Source organism: Lagenorhynchus albirostris, chromosome 6 (genome assembly GCF_949774975.1).
Source record: "Lagenorhynchus albirostris chromosome 6, mLagAlb1.1, whole genome shotgun sequence".
Taxonomy (NCBI): Eukaryota; Metazoa; Chordata; class Mammalia; order Artiodactyla; family Delphinidae; genus Lagenorhynchus; species Lagenorhynchus albirostris.
In genome coordinates this window covers 8,157,386-8,174,909 of record NC_083100.1, presented here as the reverse complement: position 1 = coordinate 8,174,909, position 17,524 = coordinate 8,157,386, and the positions used below count along the sequence as shown (strand labels likewise).

General features: G+C 54.8%; 1 long non-coding RNA gene across 2 annotated transcripts; it reads left to right on the top strand.

Moving 5' to 3' along the window:
• The first annotated feature begins 10,939 nt into the window (after window positions 1-10,939).
• Window positions 10,940-12,630, top strand: LOC132521608 (uncharacterized). Of its 2 annotated transcripts, XR_009540922.1 has the most exons (3): window positions 10,940-11,386; window positions 11,556-11,841; window positions 11,951-12,630. It is a non-coding gene; the product is annotated as an uncharacterized LOC132521608 (long non-coding RNA). The 2 variants fall into 2 exon arrangements; XR_009540923.1 differs by lacking the exon at window positions 10,940-11,386 and having other exon boundaries at window positions 11,408-11,841.
• The last annotated feature ends 4,894 nt before the right edge of the window (window positions 12,631-17,524 follow it).

The window sequence follows — 17,524 nt, the reverse complement described above, 5'->3', positions numbered from 1 at the left end:
GAGAAAGATTGAAAATAGGGAAAATGTTAAAATAGGTGAATGTGAGTAAGAGACGTAGGAGTGTTCTTGCACTATTTGTATTCTTGCAACTTTCTTTAGGTTTGGAATTATTTTCAGAAAAACTTACCAAAAAACATATTAGCAAACCAATGAGAAGCACTACTATGGACAATAAATTTTACAACCATCCTACCCAGAACTCATCTAAAGTCTAAAGTGGCCAATACAGCTTGACTGGGATGTGGGTCCTGGGATTCAGGGGTTTAAGGAGTTCTGCTTTCACAGTTCCGTGTTTATTCTCTGCCCCACAAACGTTTGCATCTGTATGCGAGCCTACAGAAAATACCCATAAAACCGGCGCTGTTACTGAGCAAGGGCCCTGGGCCCAGGGCAGCAGGGTCCTGAGACTGGATGTGGCCCTTGGGCAGATGGACAGCTTTGGGGGCCATCCTGATAGGATAGAGCTCTTTGGTCCCAGGTTCGTCCCCACCAGTACCAGTCCTGGAGGCCCTCAAGTGCTGGGGTTCCACAGCCCGATTCCCCCAGTCCCTGTTACGGGGCTGGGGGGACACCAGGGCCCTGGCGCCTGTGCTATGGCCTGCAGCACTTCCTGCTGGGCAGCATCCCAGCACCTCACTGACAGAACGCTGATGCCCACCAGAACAAGAGCCGACTGTCCACGCCCTCACCATCGCCTCGGCTTTCCATAAAGGGGTCTAGGGTCCTTGAGAATTCCAAGGTCCAAGAAAAGATCTCCTGGGCAGAAGCACTCTGCTTCATCACGCATTTTTCCGTATCCATCGCTGGGCTGGAATTTAACATATTAACTCTAATCTCCCAGATGTCTTTATGTCAATTCATGTGCCCCCTCCCCCTGCACTCTTCTCCCACCCTTAAAACACATATGCATAATAAAATCAATAGCTACCATTTACTGACACTTTATGTGCATTTGATCATTTAATCGTCCCAAGGAGATAAGTACTATTATTCCATTCTACACAATTTAGTAATCATTAACTGAATTCATCCAGCTAGAGAGTTATGGAGCAGATCTGCCAGCACAGGCAGGCCTGGAAGGGGCGGGGCAGGTAGGCTGCACGTGGAAGGGGTCCCCCACCCCAGGACCTGGGAACCCAGAGGTTGAAAAGTCCTCTCTGGAAAGGACACACTGGTGAAGCACGGTCCAGGACTTATGAATCTCCATGACTACAGCTGGGTATCCTGAGTACACACTTGGGAACTGGCTGCTTGGCTTCAAACCGCAGCTTAGCTGATTACTAGCTGGGTGACTTTGGGCAAGTGTCTTAACCTTTCTGGACCTCAGTTTCCTCCTCTGTAAAATGGGGATAATAATTGTACCTCATGGGGTGGCTGTGAGGATTAATGAGTTACACACACACAGATTTTAGGACAGAATTAGTTCTTTTTACAAAATGCTGCCTTCTGTGCATCCCTCCCTTAAAGCTGTTAGATCCAAAGGACTCACCCACTTTTTGAAAATCAGTTAATGAGTTTAGCTGATTTTGTTAAAATTTGTTACAATGCCGATTCTGTAGGTCTGGGGTGGGGCCCGAGACTCTGCATTCCTAACCAGCTCCCAGGCCCACGGCCTCACTTGAGTAGGGAGGGTCTGGAGTACTTGACCTAGAGGGCCCCTACCCTCCGGATCTTGCTCCTTTGCATTTCCACAGCCTGTCAATATCTATTAAAATGTGGCTGCTAGACAGTCCCTGGCGCAATCAGTATGAGCTGGACCACCACATCCCTTACTCCTGATGGACTGGCAGAGTTTGGGGACAACTTCATCCTGCTACTAGTGCCAGCTCCCCAGAGGGAGCCTCCTCATCCCACGCCTGGTTCCACGGAGTGGTCTGGGCTGTATGGAGACTGCAGCCCTCCTCTCCATCCCTACCATCCATGAAGTGCCTCAGCGCCTAGGCAAGCATACATTTCTCAACCTGCCCTTCAAACCAGTTTCCCCAGGTCCTTGCAAGATGGCTCCTACCTATTGGGTGTGTCTCCCCCATTCAGTTGTGGAACAAAAGTCATTAGTCAAGTATTGAAAAATGGGAATAAATGTTGTTGAAGGTACATGGGGAATCATACTCTTCTACTTTTTCATTTGTTGAAAATTTATATAAATATTTTACAATTTAAAGCAGTTTGTTCTCAAGGCAGATGACCTTAAAAGTACATATAAAGAAAAAGTCTCTTGGTTCATCATCACTCATAACAAATTTGAAAGTCTGAAGAACTACAAAATCCTAGATGCCTAAGGAAGGCATAGAAACTGCTATCTTCAATTCATTCCCTCTTATATCAGACCTAGTTGTAATTTCCAGTTTTATAAAGTAGCCCTGTAGCCATTTGGAAGATTCTGGAATAAAGGGCAACGTGCTAAGTAGTCATTAGGGAGCTCTGCACCTGCCAGCCTTTTTTTCCGCATAGGAACCACTGGACTTTCACAGCAGGTACTTTTCGAAGCCCTTTAAATGCATTAACTCATTTATTCATCAACCCTACAAGAGTTACTACTATTATTCACATTTACGAGAGGGAAATGAAGCTCAAAGAAAGTGACTTGCCGAGGTCACAGAGCCAGTTGGAGGAGAGCCTGGGCAGTCCACTGCTGTTTTAAGAACAGTGTTTTTCATACTGGACCCCAGGGCACTTGTCCCAACGCGGATATGAAAGCCTAACCCTCTAAAGTCTTCTAAGGCATATCCACACGCCGGAGTATTATTCAGCCATAAAAGGGAATGGAGTACTGATACCTGCTACAGCCCTGATGAACTTAAAAACATTACGCTAAGAGAAAGAAGCCAGACACAAAGAGCACACATTGTGGATTCCATTTATATGAAATATCTAGAATAGGCAACTCCACGGAGGCAGGAAGCAGATTCCTGGTGGGGTTGAGGGGAGGGCAGATGATGGATGACCGCTAAGCAGCGCTGGGTTTCTTTTTGGGGTGATGGCTGCTCAACTTTGTGAATATATTAGAAACAACTGAGTTACATATACTTTTAAAGGGGTAAATTTAATGGTATGTAAGTTATATCTCAAAAAAAAAAAAAGTCTTTTGGGGATTCTCAAGAATCGGATCCAATGAGGAGGATATTTAACAATTCAGCAAACCAAAGCTGGTGAAGGGTGGCGAAATATGCCACCCCCAAATATGCCACTTGGGCATAAGGATTATTTTGAGCTAAAGGCAACTGAGAAGAAGCAGATACAAGAAAAGCTCTCTGCCCTCCTCCTGTTTGGACATAAATTTGCAGAGATGGAAGGACAGAAGTTAATTGATGGAGACAGCTCTGGAGATGGCAACAGAGGAAGCTACATGACAAACCTTGTTAAAACCAGCCCTTATCTACTATTAGTTCCCCCGTATCTTTACCTTCCTACAATTTGATCCCCTAGAAACTCAAAAGTCCTTTTCCTTTTTCTTGCCACTTCTCTAAAATTTTATTGGTCTTGTGTTAGGTGCTATATAATAAGCCCAAGTTCTAAGCGCCCCCGTTCGAGTTACTCCTCACTGGGTGCTCCCATGTGTGTGTGTCATGCACATTTTAATAGACTTCTGTTTATTTTTCCCTTGGTAATCTGTCTTTTGTTAGTTTAGTGTACAGGGCTCCCGTCAGAGAACCTAGGATGGGTAGAAGAAAAAGACATTTTTTCTTCTCCTACTCCTGCAGAAACCTATACTGTCTGGCTCCTATCTGTCTGTCTCAATTCCTGTCACTGCCCCCCCGCCACCCCACCACAATCCGCCCCCATGCCACCTCCCATGCCCAGCCTTTCTGCACTCCTTCAGTTCCTCAACTTTGATCTGCCCTTTCCCTCTTCAGAGTCTAAGGGAATCACTGCTTCCAGGGAGCCTCCCTGGCCTACTGCCTAAGTCAGGGCCGCCACCACCTTGTGGACAGCCTCATCATCCTACACTTACCACCCTGGTCATTTGCTCAGGGTCTGGCTTCCTTGTTCAACTCTAGGCTCCATGAGGGCAGGGATGGGCTGTCTTGTTCACGATTCTACCCCCTGCCACCAGCACCCAACCAGAGGAGGCACTTACAAATCTGCTGAACAGAGACCGCAGGGCCCCGTCACAGAGAGAGCTCTGTGGCTTTCAGAGGGCCCTGCTGCTTTGAGAGGGCAGGGGGCCTTCCCTCTCAGGGCTGCAATTCACCTTGAGCCCCATCCTTACATGGCTCCATTTCACATAGCCCTTTTGTTATTTACTCCAGATAACACACATGCCTGATTCATCAAGCAAGCAACTGACTTGTTTCTCAAGTGAATTTTAAAACTTCTCTTTCCTTGTCTTGATGTTGTTTGGGGTAGAGCTGGGTACACAGCCGTGATCTGCAGGGAGCTATGGTAATGTTTTCTCAACGGCAACCAGCTAGTTGATCCTGCTTTTTTTTTTTTTTAATATTTATTTATTTGGCCGCTCCAGGTCTTTTTATTTATTTATTTATTTATTTGACTGTGCGGGATCTTAGTTGTGCCCATGGGATCTAGTTCCCTGACCAGGGATCAAACCCGGGTCCCCTGCATTGGGGGCACAGAGTCTTAACCACTGGACCACCAGGGAAGTCCTGCTACTTTCTTAAGAGAGAAGAGCCATCTGCCTTCCCCTCAACTGTTAAGAATAGACAATCTTGGGCTTCCCTGGTGGCGCAGTGGTTGAGAATCTGCCTGCTAATGCAGGGGACACAGGTTCGTAGCCCTGGTCTGGGAGGATCCCACATGCCGCGGAGCAACTAGGCCCGTGAGCCACAACTACTGAGCCTGCGCGTCTGGAGCCTGTGCTCTGCAACAAGAGAGGCCGCGACAGTGAGAGGCCCGCGCACCGCGATGAAGCGTGGCCCCCGCTTGCCACAACTAGAGAAAGCCCTCACACAGAAACGAAGACCCAACACAGCAAAAATGAATAAATTAATTAATAAACTCCTACCGCCAACATCTTCTTAAAAAAAAAGAATAGACAATCTTTCACTAAGCAAGAGAAGCACCTACCATTGATCAGTAATGCTGGGTGTTGGGATCCCCGCCTTGTGAAAGTTTAGACAAATAAGCATGGACTTAATTATAGATCCTATGGACGTGGCGGACCTGGAGGCTGAGGCTGCAAAGCAGATGCCTCAAGTTGGATGAAGCATCTCTGCTCCACTGTCCATCAGCTGATGAACTTGGGCGAGACTCATAAGCCTCAATCTCAGCTGCTTCATCTGTAAGTGAGGAATCATTCCTGCCCTGCCCTCTCTACCCTGAAAGGACTCTATTCTGATCTGCAAAACATTCCTCACAGGAGCAAACGAGCTTGGGAAACTCAAGTAAGGCAGTTATGACCTGAGAACATGCTATAGCAGAGAAAGAAAGGACAGAGGAATAAGGAGGTTTTTCCTCCCAAGCCCCAGAAATGATCACGAGTCACGAGAATTCTCTGGGATCACCGGATGCCAACATTCTAGAGCTGGGGGTCTCCTCAGACATCACTTAGTGCAGACACTTCCCTGGCGGTCCCGTGGCTGGAGTTAAGACTCTGCGCTCCCGACGCAGGGGGCATGGCCCGGATCCCTGGCCGGGGAACTAAGATGCCGCATGCCACAAGTTGTGGCCAAAAAAAAAAACCCACCTACTGCTGTCTCCGAATTTCACAGGACCAAGAAGCCCCAGACACCGAGCAACAGGGGCAACAGGAACTTCCGCGGCCCCTCCGGGCCTCGGAGCCTTTTCCATTTGCCCACCTACAGCTCTCCCAGTTAATCAAAAACTGGGCATGTATAACATGAACCAAACTTCTTAAGGCAAAAAAAACCCACTGGCGGGAGCCATGCCAGCTTATTAAAGAGTGGTTGTCTTGTAAGGTGGGTTCACTACTTTTCCTGCTTTCCTGTACTTTAAGTACTTTTGTGTACTTAACCTCTCTGTGCTGCACTTTTTCCATCTGTACCTGGTTATGAAAATCAAAGCACTTAAAAACAGGACCTGGCATATAAGTAGTCGGTGAATGCCGGCTATTATTTCTTTCGAAATATTCTACGAAGAACATGTATTCCTTGTATGACGAAAAATGGTTTTTAAAATGTTTTATTGCTCTTAACAAACCTCTCTTTAATGGAAAAAAATTTACTTTTTGTTTATCAGTGTCCTCACCCTTCCCCCAAATCCACAGTCCCAATCTGAAGTAACAAGTTAAAAACTATAGTAATTTGCGGAAGGTGCTTTTCTTTTACGAAAAACTATGCGAGTCACACCTCAAAAACTTTCCGAAGAGCTACATCGCCCCGCTTTAGCGCGGACAGAAGAAACAATTTTTGGAGAAGGCCTCGGGCGTTCCCGGAGGCGAGCCCTTGTTCCGCTCTTGGGGAAAGGTGGCTAGCTCCCGCCATTAGGACGCGCGAGGGAAAATGGAGGCTCCCGGCCCGCCCCGCAGCGGCGGCAGCCACGAGCACGGCGCCTGCGCCCTGCGCGCCAGCCCCGGCCCGCGAGGCCCTTACGGCTGTTGAGGGCGGGCGAGGGGAGGGGCAGGAGCGCCGCACCACGCCCCACCCCGCGCCCGAGCGCGCGGTTCCGGCGAGTCCGGCCCCGGCCTTGCGGTCCGCTCCAGGCCGCTCCGGCCCGCCAGCCGCTCCGTAGGCGCTATCGCGCTCCGTGCTTTCCCTCCGGCCCTTTGTGTCCTGGCGCGCGTCGGAGGAAACGCGGGAACGCGCGCCGCGCTGTGCGCCTGCGCCGGAGGGCGGATGGCGCGCCCTGCCGAGAGTCGGGAATGGGTACCGCTCCCGGACGCCCCGCCCTCTCCCCGCCCCCTAGCCGCCATTTCGTGCTCCGGCGCGCGCGGACACCGCGTGATGGATGCCCGGAAACCAGGACAACAAAGGCCCGAGCGCCAGGGCTACGCCGGCTGCAGGTCCTTCCGCTGCCCGCCGGGCGAAGATGGCGCTCGGAGACTGCAGCTGTGCCCGAGCAGGGGGGGAAATGGATGCTTCTACCTCTTTCGGTTGGCGTCAGGGCCACGCACGGCCTCGTGTGTGCACCATCGGTAGTGTGCACCTTTCCGTGTTTGCTCAACCTCTGGAGCTTGCACAGCCGTAGTATGCCCGAACTCGTGTTTGCACCCTCTGGCATGCACGAACCCGTGGGTTTCCACGCATTATTGTGTGTACGACCTCGAGAATGTGCTCGCACCTCAGTAGGCGCTCGCACCTCAGTAGGCGCTCGCACCTCAGTAGGCGCTCGCACCTCAGTAGGCGCTCGCACCTCAGTAGGCGCACTCTTGCATTTGAACTGCCTGCCTGCTTACACAGGTCCGGGTGTGCACGGACTCGGGTTTGCACCAACCCGGTATGTGTATAGATGCGTGGACTCTTGAATCTGTGTATTCACCAACCTGTTTGCATGGCCCAGGATGTTTTCAGACCCAGGAGTGCAATCCCAGCCTCCCGCGATCTGGGGCACCCGGGAAAACTATCCCGTTTATGGCCTGTTTTAGATTCTTTTCTCTTTTGCTGAGTTTATACGCAACACATAACCACCTGTCCGCTACCCTATGCTGTTCTTAACCTTTTCTCTGTTGTTTCCGTCCCGTTTATCGGGCTCCTGCTGTGGACCTGACTTTGCACTGGGGGCATGTGGTGACAATGATGCAGGGCTAGTGAGGGAAACAGAAGTGGGCAGTTAAGGGCATCATGCTGCAGCTTTGAAGGAGGCGCCTGGTCCAAAAAGGTCAAGAAAAGCTTCCTGGAGGAAGCCATGAACCAAGGCCAGCCTAGCCGGTCAGGCCTTAGCTGAAGAGGGTATCAGGGGTCAAGCCCCAAGTTCGGGCTCAGGACTGAAAACTTTATTCTAGGAGGCATTTCGACCGGAGATACCATCAAATTCGCACTTGAGAGAGCACAGGGGGTTGAAGTAAAGTGGGTAGGTGATGGAGAGGAGAGTGTGTGGGAAAAGGAGGCCTCTTTGTGGAGCCCAGGAGGCGAAAGACCTGGGGACCCAGCTCAGCAGGGAAGTGGCCTCCCCAGGGAGGAGATGGGAAGGGAAAGCAGGATGGGGAACTGTGGTCTCTGGTTTACACCTCCTGCTGCTTCTGTGTTGCACACACTCTTCTCCCCAGGGGAGGGGCACAGACTCAAGCCCCAGCACTGCCCTTTACCAGCTGGGCCCCTGCTCAAGCATCTTTGTCAGTGGGGATGGAGGGAGATACTGCTTGCAAGAGGACAGTGCAGGCACAGAGGAAGTGTTCAGTGAACATGGGATGCTAGCACTTGAACTGGACCGACTTTGCAAGTCCCCTTGTCTGGTTCTCCTTTCCCTTCCATCAGAGAACCACCTCATTTGTGTATCTTTCCTATGGTTAGGGATATTCTCCTGTTGTGCTCAGTATTCCTAGGTACATTTTTAATATATTTATTTATTTATTTGTTTTTATTTTTGGCAGTGTTGGGTCTTCGTTGCTGTGCGCGGGCTTTCTCTAGTTGCAGCAAGCAGTGCGTGGGCTTCTCGTTGTCGTGGCTTCTCTTGTTGCAGAGCACGGGCTCTAGAGCACGGGCTCAGTGGTTGTGGTGCAGGGGCTCAGTAGTTGCTCCGCGGCACGTGGGATCTTCCCGGGCCAGGGATCGAACGGGTGTCCCCTGCACTGGCAGGCGGATTCCCAACCACTGCGCCACCAGGGAAGCCCCCTAGGTACATTTTAAGGGTATAAAAGTCCATCTCTTCTAACATTCCCATTGAGAATCCCGCTAAAACATGGAGCGCCCACACACAAACCCACCCCCCATTGAATGTCTCATGACGGAGAAAGGGCCACTTCACAGGATAGTCTTTTTAGTGAGACCCAGATCTTTGCAATCTGAAATGGCTTTTATTCCCCATCACCCAAAAGGTACTTTCTGAGCACATGCTGTGTGTTAGGGCTAGGAATATAGCAACCAAACAGTTCCTCCCTCCAGGCGCTTATAGACCCAAATTGCAGGATACCGGGCTCCGAGAGCAGACAGATAGCTCCTTTTTTTTATATATATATAAATTTATTTATTTTTGGCTGCATTGGGTCTTGGTTGCTGTGTGCGGGCTTTTTCTAGTTGCAGAGAGCAGGGGCTACCCTTCGCTGCACAGCACGGGCTTCTCATTGCAGTGGCTTCTCTTGTTGTGAAGCACGGGCTCCAAGCATGTGGGCCTCAGCAGTTGTGGCATGCAGGCTCAGTAGTTGTGGCTCACGGGCTCAGTATTTGTGGCCCACGGGCTCTAGAGTGCAGACTCAGTAGTTGTGGCACACGGGCTTAGTCGCTCCGTGGCATGTGGGATCTTCCCAGACCAGGGCTCGAACCCATGTCCCCTGCATCATACTTGATATGTTCATGCTGGAAGTCCATGCAGTGTGTACTACAGCACACTGGGCTGCCCGATGCACCTTGAATTAAAACTGTAGGGGGCTGTGCGGGTGGGGATTGGATGGGCACACGCACCCCGCCCCCCCCACCCCCCCCCCACACACACACATACACACACACAAGGGGAGTGACCTTGTCAAGCACAGCCTCCCTCTCCCCCACCCTGTTCAGGGCATGGTCCATAGTCCATGCTACTGGGGGTCAGGGGAGCTGACGCATGCTCAGAAGCACCAAACACTTTATGCAGAAAAAACCGGCAGGGGCCCTCCTCAGACGGGGACTGTGGGCACGGAGAACACCCCCGGCTGTCCTGACGGGTGGGATGGGCTGCCTCTGCCGAGCGCTCTCAGCAGCCGCTTCTGGGCAGCCCCGCTTGCCTGGGAGCTGGGGCCTGCGGATCAGCAGCCATTTGTTGTTCCTGTGTCACTCAGGCTTGGGGCAAGTTCTGCCACCATTTTAATCTACCAGCAGGGCCACAGGCTGGAGCTTCCAAGCCCGAGATCTGATCTCAGTAAACTCTGTGTAACCTGGAAGTAGGTAAGGTAGCCCCACCTCTTCTGCTGAACGGGCAAGCTGTACTGGATCACTGCTCTACATTTCACTCTTCCCAAAGGCCCAAGGATCTGGGTGATGTCACCCTCCCTCAATGGCCCTTTCCTGGAGCATGGGCTCCAGAAGTGGTCTCCCAGCCCCCCTGCCCCTGACCAGGGGCCAGAGCTGCCCCCTCAGAATTCTGTGATGGGCATTGAGTCTGTGCCCAAGAAACACCTGGTGAGGAATTTCTCTAGTTTTCCAAGAATAAACCACAAGGACCTAGAAGGTTCCACCCTTGGGCAGCTTCTTTCCTCCAAAGGGTCACATCTGAGAGAGGAGGGATCCCTCGGAAAAATGAGACTGTTTGCAGAATGAATGCCACCTTGTGTCTGCCAACTTCCTGCAGAGGCTTGTGGGCTTGTTCTGTGTAAATAACTTAATGGAAAACTCCAGAAGGGGACGCAGCCCATATGAGCCTGACCTTGCCAGCCAGCAGACAGGTTATAAAATGTTTCCTCTCTAAGCTGTGGCTGCGAGTCAGGATGCCTCAGTCACAACCCACAGAAATAAAACAGAACTCTGGGCTCTTGGGGAGGGACAGCTTGCGGGGGGGTTGTGTGGATTTCTTCAGGGAGACCATCGGTCCTCGCTGCCCGCGGCGGATCTGGGTGGAGACTCCAGGGTGTGGCGCCTCTCAGATTGCAAAGCCAGGTCCTGGTGGTCCCAGTGGTGTCCGGCCCTCTCCCCGCCCCCAACCAAGGCAGCCTCGGGCTCTAGGCAGTTGGCTGGGGGTAGGGGGCGGAGGCTAAGGCTTCCGGCGGCTCTCTTCCCAGCCGGGCGTGGTGTCCCCTTCGGGCAGCCAGGCACGGAGACCGCCGATCACGGCCCCTGCCCGCCCACTTCCCCGCCCTCCGCCGAGGCCAGTCGGGGGCTGGGCGGGTCCCCCTGGGCGGGTCCCCCCGCCCCCCTCAGGGCGGTTCTTCCGGGAGTTAGACCGCCCCAGCCCGGCCCGTCCGGGAGGCAGGCGGGCGGCCGGCCGGGGCGGGGCGGAAGGAGAGGGCGAGCCGAGCCACTGCCCAGAGGCCGCGCCGCCCAGGCACAAACATTGCCTTATGTGGTGGCTCCGAGGGCCAGGGCGGCGCCCGGGGGGCTGCCGAGGACGGCCGGACACGCCCCGGGTGATCGCAGCTCTCGGGATCTCGGCCTCGTCCGGTGGACTAGACAGAGAGGAAAGGCCCCCTGCCCTGTTCTTTTTTCCGCTGGAGCACGTCCCACGTTCCCCTAGGAGGAAGTGGTCACTGCTACTCGGCTGGACCCTCTCTCTCCCCAGCTTCCCCTGCGTTTGTGGGAAAGTGTCCCTGAGGGCTGAGGTTCAGGCAGAGACCTCGGGCCTGGGCGCTGGTGGTGTGGACTGCCTGCCCCCCTGGAGCAGGGACCACCTTGGCGCCTCCCAGGTCCGTCCGCACAATGCCCACGATGCAGCACCCTCCGTTGCCTTGGGAGCTGTATTTGGCCATGGGGGGATAACAGGGTGACTCATGGGAGGGACGGCCCGGGGGTGGGAAGTAGATGAGCTGCGTCCCTGGAAACGCCTTTGGTTTCTGTTCCTCGTTTCTGTTCCAGGTGGGCTTCAGGCTCTCGCCCTCCAGGAGGGCTTGACACCAAAACATGGAGAAGGAGCTGCCTTCCCACTGCAAGGGCAGGACTCCAGGGTCCCCGCACTGGGGGCACAGGGACAGTGACCTGTGCAAGCACCCCAGCTTCCCAGAGCCTGATGAGTGCACCCTTGTCTCTGACACCTCCCAGGCCAGGTTCTGGGACGTCTGCTCTGACTCCCTGAATGATCCTGGATTCTGGGGCCAGTATCTCACTTCTCCGGTACTGCAGCCTTTGATATCTGACAAGGCAAGTTCCCTATGGGATATTTTTCAAATGGGGCTTTTAGTGGGACGTTCACTTCAGTGAATCTCTATTAGGCCTAATTTCAGGGAGTGTAATTTTTTTTTTTTTTCAGGGAGTGTAATTTGAGGCTGCATTTGAGAGAGAATCCTCATCCAGCCAGGGAGGCATTTGCCTGCTCTGCGCCCTTCCCACCAGGCTGCGCGGGCACCAGCTTCCTGTGACTCCCATCCCTCCTCCGACAGCCCCTTGATCCCTGGCTCCCTGGGCTCTGTTCAGGAGTCTCGGGGCACTCATGCCCAAGCTGCCTTCCCCAGCTATTGTCCTAACTACCCAACACTGGGAAAATCATCTCCAGCCCTGTGCTGGCTCAGTGGGACCGGGCAGGATCCAAGCGCCCCAGTTAGAGGAACATTCTTCTGTGGGACATTAGGTTCCAGGAGCTAAAGAATCCTGTCAGTAGGATGGCAATGGCTGTCCTTTCCCAAGGCACTGAAACAGTACATCAGTGGATAGACTGTCCAGTTTTAAGACTCTCCTTTCACACCGGGGAGAGATCCCTATGGAATCTGAAGAAGGGAGATGGGGAAATGGATACTCAAAAGCACGAGACACTCTGTAATCCGTATGCGGATGAAAAGGCCAAGTCTTAGATTAGAAGGGATTTTAGTAGTCTCCTCATTCACCCCAAATACCTGAAGCAGAAATCTCTTCTACTGAATTCCTGGATTGCTTCCAGTGGCAGGAAACTCACTACTTCAGTGTGTTTTGGTTTTTTAAAAATTAATTAATTAATTAATTTTGGCTGTGCTGGGTCTTCGTTGCTGCATGCGGGCTTTCTCTAGTTGCAGCGAGCGGGGGCTACTTTTTGTTGTGGTGCGTGGGCTTCTCATTGCGGTGGCTTCTCTTCTTGCGGAGCACGGGCTCTAAGCGCGCAGGCTCAGTAGTTGTGGCTCGCGGGCTCTAGAGCACAGGCTCGGTAGTTGTGGTGCACAGGCTTAGTTGCTCCATGGCATGTGGGATCCTCCCGGACCAGGGTTTGAACCCATGTCCCCTGCATTGGCAGGCGGATTCTTAACCACTGCGCCACCAGGGAGGTCCCTAGCGTGTTCTATCTTATACAGAGTTGAAATATGCCTTCTTTAACATCCATCTTCAGAACTGTGTATTCTGTGAAGGCAGGGTCCCTGTGAGCCTTGCTGCCACCCACAGTGCTGGAGCACAGTGGTGTTCAGTGAACGTGTTGTCAGAATGAATGATGAAGCAATATTGAATGTTTGCCCAAGTGCCACCTTGAAACCCTCCACTCTGGGCTAAACCACACCAGCTTTTCCCCCATCCCATATGTCATGCGGGTTCCAGAACATTCTTCATCCTTCCCACCAAGCTGCTGCACCCAGGTGGCAGTGTTTCTTCTCGGCTGTGCGCCCCCCGAAGCGAGCAGCGCAGCAGTGGAGTGGGGCGTGTCTCTCTCCCTGTGCGCTCCGTGCTGTCATCCACACAGCCTGCCCCTGGAAGGCCTTATTTTCAGCATCCTGCCATGGTCGCTTCTCTCTGAGCCCGAGACTTGCCCTTTGTGCGGCGCGGCTGTGACTTTAACTTTCACAGTTTTAACGAAGAGGAGGGCTGCTTGCTGCACGTGGCAATGGTGCCGCGCCCCGGGAAGGGCCCGTTGTCCCAGCTGGCATCTCAGGGGGCAGGGCTGGGGACCGGCAGCCCCCGTGCCCCTGTGCGGGACCTGTTCGTGAGGCCGACACTCTGGTCGTGGGCAGAGAAGATGCCAGAATGTGACTTTGGCTCAGCAAGCTTTGGGGCTCTCCCCAAGACCCCAAGCTAAGACCCATAATCTGGCGATGAGCAGATCCCTGAGCATGATTGGTGGAGCTCCCCAGGGCCCCAGGGCTTCTGGACGCTGTGGCTCAGCTTTACCCTCCCACAAAGCCGAACAGGTGCAGGGGAGCTGTCAACACACAGCTAGGGGTTAATATGTGTTTGTTGACTGACTCCTGGATAGCTAGGAAGTGGGGAGCAGTCCTGGGTCAGTGTCCACACCTTGGACACCTGCTCCTTCCCGCCCCCTGTCACCCCTGCAGTTTGGGGCCAGGCCAAAAGCACACCTCCTGCCCTCAGTTTGTGGATCTGATGAAGGGTGGAGAGGGGAGGCTCTGGCCCTGAGGCTGCCTCGGGTGGACTGGGAGTCCTCCTGGGACCAGGCCTGGCCTGAACTTGCGACGGAAGGCAGGTGAAGGTCTACAAAGCCCCCGCAGGAAGGACTCGGCGGGGGGGGGGGGCGTGGGTGTGGGCAGGCTCTGCGCAGAGAGGTTTTCCTCCCCTGAAGCGGCTTTATGGCACCCAGAGTGCCCACCCTCTAGAATGACTGTCAGCTGGTGGGGGGGCATTCCAGATCACCAGGAGCCTGATGGTGGCCTGGCCAGCGGGAGAGGGCACAAGGGCAGGGGGCAGATCACTTCTCCTGCGGACACCCACTGCAGGACCATTGTGACAGAGAGGAAACCCCGGAAACCCACAAGGTCAGTGCAGGGCAACGGAAAGGAAGATAAAATTCACCGGAGTCTGAGAAAGGAAGGCTTGGGGGAGGCCCCTCACAGGTCAGCAGAATCCAGCTCTGTCCTGGCAGAGGGCAGGGAGGGCACTGGGGCCACGGGCCCAGCTTAGCTCCAGGAAGACAACGGCTCAGCCCATCCCCCCCCAGGGCTCGGTGGGGGGCCAGATGTGCCAGGGCGGGCAGGAGCTCACCCAGAAGCCTCCTCTCATCCCCTGCCCGCCACCCAGCTCCCTCTCGATGACACTCTGTTAACCTTTCTCCACTGGGCTGACTGAGTGCACGTAGGTGCCCCCCTCCCTGCCTGCTGACAGTGGTATGGACTTGCAGACAGGCTCAGGCCCAGACCTCTGGTCCTGCCCCAGGCCTTAGAGAGCCTGAGAGAGCACCCTGGGACCTTTGGTGGTCCATCCAAGGCAGGCTGTGGGGCAGCGGTGGGGAAGAACCCTGGATGGGCTTTCAGGACCAGGGTTGAGGTCCAGCTCTGACCCTAACTGGCTGGACGACCTCGGGCAGGTCACTCTGCTCATTGGCCCTCAGTCCCTGGATCCCAGCTCTGCTGGCCAATGTGTAATTGCTCTGATTCTCAGAGGGCGGGCCGTATGAGCCTTGCCCAGTTGGGAAGGAGCAGGGTGGAGAAGGTCAAGATCAGAGCCTGGGTGAAAAGCAAATGGGAGCCCAATATGTAAATCAGTCAGTGTTTGTTCCTTCTCTTCTGACAAGACCCAGGGGGACCCAGATGCCTCAAAGAGTGCCTGTGACCTCGCACCTAGGTGTCCTCGCAGAGAGAAGTGGGCTGGGCACCTGGGGTCATGGTGGCATTGACCATCCCTCCGCTGCCTGAGCCCACGGCCCTTGGTCCCTAGCCCAAGCATTCTGCCCCTTCTGCAGTCACTTGTGTCCTGTGTCATCCCACAGACTGTGGGTGGCATCTGTCCTCACCCCAGGCTCAGAGTGGAATGTCTTTCAGTCTGGGGCTGAGTTGGCCCTGTGGGTCTGGGGGCTCATATGGCAACGAACTTTGAGGAGCTGGCTGGTCACCCACTAAAGCAGGGACGGCTGTGGCTTTGGGCAGCGGTCTCCCTGGGGCCAAGCTTGAGACCCTGCCTCAAAGGATGCCAGGCAGTCACATGAGACTAGGCAGGGTGACACCGGCCCTGGGAGAGGGGGTGGTAATGCTGAGGCTGCTGGCCGGTCAGACAGCTGGGCCCCTGGGGCCGCGGGGAGACCCAGATGTTGTCTGTTTTCAGCTCATTGCTTCCCGAAGTGGGAGGAGGAGACTGGGTAGGCCACAAGGAGGAACCAAAGGACCCCCCAGGGTTTACTAAGAGTCGGGGAGGGGGAGCAGGGGCCATCTGTTCCCCAGGCGGCAGGCTTCAGGGAGCAGAATGGGCTACAGGGAGGGCCTTCCAAGCACCAGCATGCAGGGCTGCCCCTCAGGCCTCATTCCTCTGGGAATGGGCTCCAGGGGGTCATGGTTGGGGGCTCAGTGGATTGAGGGGCTGAGAGATATGTTCCAAGACCTGCACAGAGCAAGCCCCTGGGAATTTGGGGGAGGGAGGGAATGAGGCCAGGAAAGGAGGGTCAGTCCCCATGGGAAGATGGGGGGGTCCACCCCAGCTCCTTCCCTCCCCCTGCCTAATAGAGGGCACCAAAAACACCTTGGACCTAGACCACCTGGCATTTTCAAAGCCCCTTCAGGGCCTGGACAAGGACAGGGGTCCCCATTTTACTGAAACTCTTATTTTCCACCCAAATCAATGAGCCTTAGTTCTTGAGGGTCTCTGGAGAGCCTCAGAGGAAGGAGGCACAGGGGGTGGGAGGCTGTCTCTGGGCACTGCCCCTCAGGGCTCTCACCTCTGACCGCCCCACAGCCCTGCCCCAGCTAGAAAGCCCCACCCCGCCCCGTCCCCTGTCCCCACCATCCAGGACCCAGAGAAGAGAACCCCTCCCCACAGGGCATCCCACTTCCTGCCTCTGTCACCTGCACACAGCTCAGATCCCTGTCCCCAAGGAGGAAGCTGAGCTGGCCCTGCTACTGCGCTGGCTCCCCTCCCCCACCCCTTTCCGGCACCGACTCCACATTCGATCTCAATGGCGGCTCCTTCCCGTCGACACTGAAGCCACCAAGTCCCTGCATGTTAACGGGAGTGCCCCGAGCCTGCCCCTTGGCTCCCCTTCCTCTCAGCCACCCTCCTGAAAGAGCTGTCCATGCCTGCCTCTACTTCCTTCCGGCCTCCTCATTCCTCAGCCCGAGGCCGCCCTGGGACCACTCAGAGGTTTGTCTCTGCAGGGCCATGTCCCGCTCGCCGTGCTCCCCTTCCCTCCTCTTCCCTGCTTCCCCGGCCCTTCCTGTCCTCCTTGCGGGTCCCTCTGTCTGCCTGGGTCTCGGTGCTAGAGTGGCAGAAGGTGTGTGTGTTGGGGGGCGGACGAGGGCACTGGCGTCAGACACCCTGGGTTCCACGAGGCCTCGCTGCCTACCAGCTGGGTGGCCGTGGGCAAGTTCCTTCACCCTCTGCGCCTCGGTCTCCTCAGCTGTAAAGTGGGAGGACAACATGGAGGTGACCTGCCAGTTCCCATGAGGGTCTAGAAGCACTTGCCCTCCCTCATTTTGGGCGGGCCCGGGACAGCTGCCTCTCCGAGGAGCTGGAGGGAGTACCAGCTCTGAGCTCTGCCTGCGGGACCCCGGCGAAGTTTCACTGAGGCTGTCCCAGGGCGGCAGACAGTTAGGCTGACCTGGGAATCACACACACACACACACACACACACACACACACACACACACCATGCTTTACTCTCCCTGGGCTGACCTGGGAATCACACACACACACACACACACACACACACACACACACACACACACCATGCTTTACTCTCCCTGGGCTGACCTGGGAATCACACACACACACACACACACGCACACACACACACCATGCTTTACTCTCCCTGGGCTGACCTGGGAATCACACACACACACACACACACACACGCACACACACCCCATGCTTTACTCTCCCTGAGCCACCACGGGAGTGGGTGCAACTGCGGGGCTCAGTCGTTGGCACAGTATACCAGGTTCTCCCTCTGCTGCCACTGCTCCCAAGGAGGTCAACCCACCGCCCGCCCAGCC